Genomic DNA, 6,720 nt, shown 5'->3' with positions numbered 1-6,720 from the left:
GATAGGGTTGATGGGCTGTTCTAATCCCATAAGTACCCTCCCGGTTCAGCCTTGACTTGATAAGGCTAGTCGTGATTCCTTCAGGCCTGACGGCTTGTACAGGAGCCCCTCGGATGGCGCATCGCGTCCAAATATAATTAAAATATGAATGCATTAGCATGGGGATCTTACATCGTAATATTAATTACGTTGTAAGATCCCCAAGGCGGAAAATGTTATGGTCCCAGGGCTACAGGTTTAAGTTATAATACAACTGTTATGCTAATTTAGGCAGTATTATGTAAGTTCCAGTTGGCAATCACAAAGATCTATTTCTATGAGGTCATGTCTGTCATTGTCCTCTACTTCACACAATGATCGAAGGGAAGGCAACACGTGATCAGCACATTAAATTCCACTAAACATCATCAGCGGAAGCTATTGTTTCTCATTGGGCATTTCATCGCGCTGGAACCATTGAGTCGAAGAAAAATACGTCTTAAACTTATTAACGTAGAGTTTTAGTTTGGTTGCGTTTTACCAGAAATAGAACCCGTAGTTTAGATATTTTAATCTAGACACTAGGGAAATGAAGCTAAGGAGATCTTAAAAAGTCTTTATAAAAACTACGTAATTAAGTGATCCCTTAATTTTCTAAAGTCAAAAGTCACTTTCGTTTCTTTATTTTTTTTGTTTTTTGTTTATTTCGTTAAATATACGTAGTTGACAGTCTATTAAAATATGGTTTATTTTTAAGACGTTTTCTTTAGTTTTGCGTACATTTAACAAAATATTTCAACGTATTTTTTAACAAATTTAAGATTACAGATTAATTTGAAAACTTGCACATGTACTTGCAATTGGCGATGACAATAAAATTAATTATTTCATTACTGTGGTCGATCACATCGATTTTTTAAAACATTTCTATGGCTAATTTGAAAGTAAATCCCTTGTAATAAAAAATATTTATATCTAATATACCAAACACAAAATGGCGATGAAATGGAGGACTTCCTCTTTTTTTTAATTCGGTTGATAAATAGGTATTTGCGTACAGAACTGAAATAAAATAACACGAAACCTGCTGACCGACTAAATATGAAAAGAGGAAGTATATATCCCGGAAGCAAAACTATTGTTGAATTCATTGTTTTGCAATATTTTTTTTGTACATTTAACGCTCAATCCTATTGCAGTATTTATTCTAATAGTTCATGCTCCTTAGGCCAAGATTCTGGGCCTTACAAGCGAACAACATACGGCTTGTTCCTGTTTGAAGACGTACCGTGATGGACTGATATTAAGCTATGATGAGTGCAGTTTGTTGCTGCTGGGGTCATCGTGGCTCATTACGGGGGTACAGGTCGGGCCTAGGAGGAACCCCTGTGCCCCCCGGGCTATGGACCAGGTATGATGTTATCTCCAACTTGTAAGTGTATAAGCCTTGAAAATGTCTCTAGCGCGATTGAGGTTTTTGTTAGATGTCATCTATTCTATAACCGTGCTTTGCCACTAGGCAATAGTTCGTACACTCTTAGTTTCAAACATAATCAAAAGAGGTAAAACTTACAGCAATAACATGTTTAGAGGGTAAATATATACTGACCATAGTTTTATCTGTGTGGTAGCCTAGAATTACCCTATTTGTTGATATAAAAAAGGTGACTAAAGCATTCCCCGGAAAACAGGCAGCAGTATTTACAGATTATTGCGATCGCCATCTAGCTTTACTTATGGTAGGAGGTATTGGGAGCACTTGCGGTTGGCTTTTTGTCTTTTGCCTTCTAGCAAGTGAAAATGCGTTTCAAAGGATGGGACAGCCAACAATCGAGACTTGGAATTCCATGCCCCAGTATTAAGACTCTTGTGATATCAACAGTAACCTCTTAATACTTCGTGAGGTACATGTCCTGGCGAAACTGGAAAGGCATTCGTGGCACCTTCCTTCAGAAAAAAAACATGGTGAGGTTTCCTGTGCGCTTTTAAACTATTAGGAAAGCACCTAATTTTTCTTTTCTCCACCTTATCCCTCTTGGTGGGGTCGGCGCAGCTATTTTTTCTCTTCCATTCCTTCTATCAGCCGTCATCTCAACACTCACTCGTCTCTCTCTCATATCTTCTTTCACCCACTCCATCTATGTCTTCTTCGGTCGGCCTCTTTCCCCTCTTCCTTGCACTAACCATTTCCATACATCTTCTAGTCACATGCATCTTCTCTCTACGCATCACATGTCCATACCACGTTAACCGTCCGCTCTTTAATTTGTTGATTACCTAAAAGCACCTAATTAGAATGTTAAAAATCTAATACTAACAAAAAACTAATAGGTACACACGTACGCATACCGCTATCGTCCGTTTTACTACTTACGCACTCAATAGTACCGGTGACCTCTGGTGTTACGTCATTACTACACATAAATAAACGTCTTCGATGATATTCTTTGGGATTTCTTAGAACCGGTAATTCTTGCAAGGATAAACGTGTTTATGACTAATCCTACGTCATTAGAAGATCGGGATTCAATTTAGCATTCAATAACGGTAGTACGGTTTGGCATTGAAAATAGCTATTACGAAAAAGCTATGTCGTCTCGTCGTTCGGAGCTTGTGAGTACTCGTATGTGTTTTTGGTACCGAATATGTCCTTATTACATATGTGACATCGCGTGGTGATATAAATGAAACATCAGTTCATTATCTAAACCAGAGTTACCCAAACTTTTTTGTGTCGTAGACCCCTTGCCATGTTTTTCCGTGTTGGGTAAACCCCCTACTTACCTGATATTGATTTCCTGTAAATTTCTGTAGTAAAGTTTAGTGTTAAAAACTTAAAGTAAAAACACATGTTAATTTATACATTTATTAATTGAATTTAAATTAAAACTACTCAAAATAAAATTTTGTATCTGTTATGTAAAATATACGTAACATAAAATAAACTATAAATAAAATAACATAAGTAATAAGTCAATATTTTTAGTGAGAAGGATGAACCTGCTTTGGAATGGAATGCTTTAATAATAAATTATCAACATTTGGCGTCAATTTTGTAAGGGTTAATCTTAAATCTCCTCGGCTAATGATGTCTTGATATTATAAGATAGTATGATGTAAGTAAATAGGTACTATCAGTGTATGTGTTGAGATCCACTATCGTGGACCCCCAAATTTTTTTTCGCTAACGTAGACCCCTTGCAGGTTGTCATAGACCCCTAGGGGTCGATATAGACCACTTTGGGAATCACTGATCTCAACAAATTCTGTTTTTTTTATTGCCTACATGGGTGGACGAGCTCACAGCCCATCTTGTGTTCAATGGATACTGGAGCCCATAGACATCTACAACGTAAATGCGCCACCCACCTAAAGATATAAGTTCTAAGATCTCAAGTATAGTTACAACGTCTTCCCCACCCTTCAAACCGAAACGCATTACTGCTTCACGACAGAAATAGGCAGGGTGGTGGTACCTACCCGCGCGGACTCACAAGAGGTTCTACCACTAGTAAATGTAATTTATGTAATAATGTTATGCTGCTATTATATTGTTTACAGTATTCAAAGCGATTTTATTTAAATAAATCCATCGTAATTTGTATCTATGTGATCATAATTAATGGGGCTTGGTGATCAGAGAAATAATACATATTATTAAACTTACGCTAGTAAACGAGGGACAGCATCGTACTTAAAAACTAACAGTTGATCATGCCATTAACAATGTAAATAAATTGCTGAGATGCAACTAACCGAGAGAACTTGTGAACATATTTTTTAAGTCAAGCTTAATACATCTTAATAACTTACAATAAATGTTGCTAAAGATAACTCACGATTTATTGAGCGGTAAAGACAGTCTATGGGTTGCATAGATTTAATAACAACAACGAAATAGGTGATCAAAGTCTAAATGAAATTGTTTTATGCATCGAGGCAGGAATAGTTAGGAGGTAACTACCCGAGCGGGCTCAGACATATATAATCATTCGACATTTGCTGTCAATGTTACGTCTGTATCAAACTAACGCAGGTATCGGCTGTCAAAGGAAATGTGGAAACATTGCACAATACTAAAATTCTTGATCAGAATAAATCCTGGTATGTTACGACATCGTACGATTTTAATAGAACGTTTTGTATCCGCATTAGCTTTTCAATGGTGGTTTGTTTGATGTCGGTTTTAAAGGTTTTGGGTGAGAATCGACCAAAGATAAACTAGTGTTTTTTTTTAATACCTTAAAATAATACTATTTAGTCTTTTTTGTAACGGTTTCAAGATTGCTGCGCTATAATAGATTTTATGAATTAGTGAAAGTGTCGATTACTACTCGAGCATTATGTTTTCTTAATAATTTTTTGCACATGGTGCGTTACTTATTGGAATACAGGTGACTTGTGGAGTCCACGTTCTCTTGCGAGGGGAGAGGCGTGTTCATAGTTCAGGTTTAGATCAAATAATCGAACCCGCAAAATTATAATTAGCGTAATTATCGGCGTTAGGACCTCTTGAGTCCTCACCCAGCCCATCCAATCATCCCATCCCATCCAATAAGTCACGCGGACTTTTTATATATATATGTCACGTTTTCTTTTCTCCGAAGCAACTGTGTTAGACAACGTCGTATTTATGACTCATATTAAAAAGTGTAAAGTTTTAGATTTTAGATTTGTGTTTAGAACTACTTTATGGTATAACGGTTTTAATATGTTCATTGTACAGTTTCACAGCTTTTGAATACCAAGCAGTCTTCGTGGAAGTCTCAGCTCAGATGTAAATAGCATTTTTCTTCTTCTTCTCACATTACGTGGCGTTAACACAGGAATCTGGCAAGCTTTTAAGATCGGCTGATGTTTGGCATCAACCCTTTTGGATGATGTTTCCATATGTCCTTTGCAACGTGGCATAGAAAGGGAGTTGATTACCATTAAATATGAAAATGGTTTTAATTACTTAACACGACTCGTGAAACCCAAGAAATATCCTATTAAATGTATTATATTATTTTCAATTAGTTATTCAATCTAGTATTACAAGAATTTTTACGCCCGTATTATTATGAGTAAGATCACAGTAATAAAGTCTATCAACAAAGTACCAGCAAATTGTTATATGAATCATGTGTTTGTGAAAAATAGGTATGTTAGCTCAGACTATGGGCTTTATGTGTAAACAACCAAACATTAATCACCTCGCACTCTGTGACTTATTCGCTGTTTAAGATTTATTTATTCTTAAGGTCTTATTCAAAATGAATTATCGGAGTTTCAAAGAAGAATTGTATCATTTTGAATTTTATATCTTATCATACAATTTTTTTTTCAATTTTTTTCATTGTCCTTGTTGTCATACGGGCATATGACCCATCTGATGGTGAGTGGTTACCGTCGCCCATGGACTTCAGCAATGCCAGGGGCAGAGCCAAGCCGCTTCCTACCGAATTACCTACAGTATTTTTTTAAGCGCGGCGTCTATACCTTTCTAAGAATGAAGACCACCCCATTCCAACCTCAAAGAGAAGCAAACAAACGCGCGCCGTTGGCCAGTGGTCCACCTGTTTATTTGTAGAACAATAAAGCCGTGGCATAGTTTATTTCAACACTTTAGTAGACGCGACTTCACACACAACAATTAGAACAAAATCTAGTCGGTGTATATATACTATTTCGTCTAGTTTTTTTATTATTTTTTATTGCTTAGATGGTTAGACGAGGTCACAGCCCACCTGGTGCTAACTGGAGCCCATAGACATCTACCACGTAAATGCGCCACCCATCTTCAGATATAAATTCTAAAGTCTCAGTATAGTTACAACGGCTGCCCCCACCCTTCAAACCGAAACGCATTACTGCTTCACGGCTGAAATAGGCGGGGTGGTGGTACCTACCCTTGCGGACTCACAAGAGGTCCTACCACCAGTAGTAGTAGTAGTAGTTACAAGGTTACAGGCACTGACTTGACCTTTGTTTGCTGACCCAACTACCTTACCAATTTTAGTTTCACTTTTTGATGTTTATGGGGTCAGGAGCCCACTGAGTTTCTCGCCGGATCTTCTCCGGGGTTCGCGTTTCCGATCCGGTGGTAGATTCTACGAAGCACTGCCCTTGCTAGGGTAAGCAACGTCATCAGGTTTGAGCCGTGAGCTCACCAACTTGTCAGGGTTACGCTGACAGGGTTTCTATCTAACCTGAAATGGCCTCCCAAGGTAGAAAAAGAAATGAGCTCTGGGAAACGTTGAACTTGTCAATGGGCATTCGCTAACGTAAAGCAAGAAAATTTACATCAACTCTAGTTTTTATTAATCTCTATATCAGCTTACAAAAAAAATATTCTTTCCTCAGAATTCGAACCACGGCATCGTTGCCTGACCACGAGTCAAACGAAAGTCTTACCCGTTGGGCCACGGTTCCTTAATCTATCCCGGGCCTTATATTAGAGCCGTGGTATAAATTAGTATAAACTATGAAGTTTACTTATGAAATTACAAAACATTTTCCTTCAGTTTGAATAATAATATCATGTGGTAATAATACACTAGTCACGTGCACCGTTTTCCTTATCACAAGATCATTTCATTAACAATGCTTTAGACTTTATAAATATTAAAATTAATACTAAAAATAACGCCACCCGTTCAGATAATCTTTGATCTTTCGTTTTTGACAATGATTTTGTACGTCAAATACCTACTGAATGTTTTTTCATGCAAATTATATAAATATGTTAATAAAATAAAT

The sequence above is a fragment of the Bombyx mori genome, chromosome 4 (assembly GCF_030269925.1).
Source record: "Bombyx mori chromosome 4, ASM3026992v2".
Classification (NCBI taxonomy): domain Eukaryota; kingdom Metazoa; phylum Arthropoda; class Insecta; order Lepidoptera; family Bombycidae; genus Bombyx; species Bombyx mori.
This window is presented reverse-complemented; position numbering follows the sequence as displayed.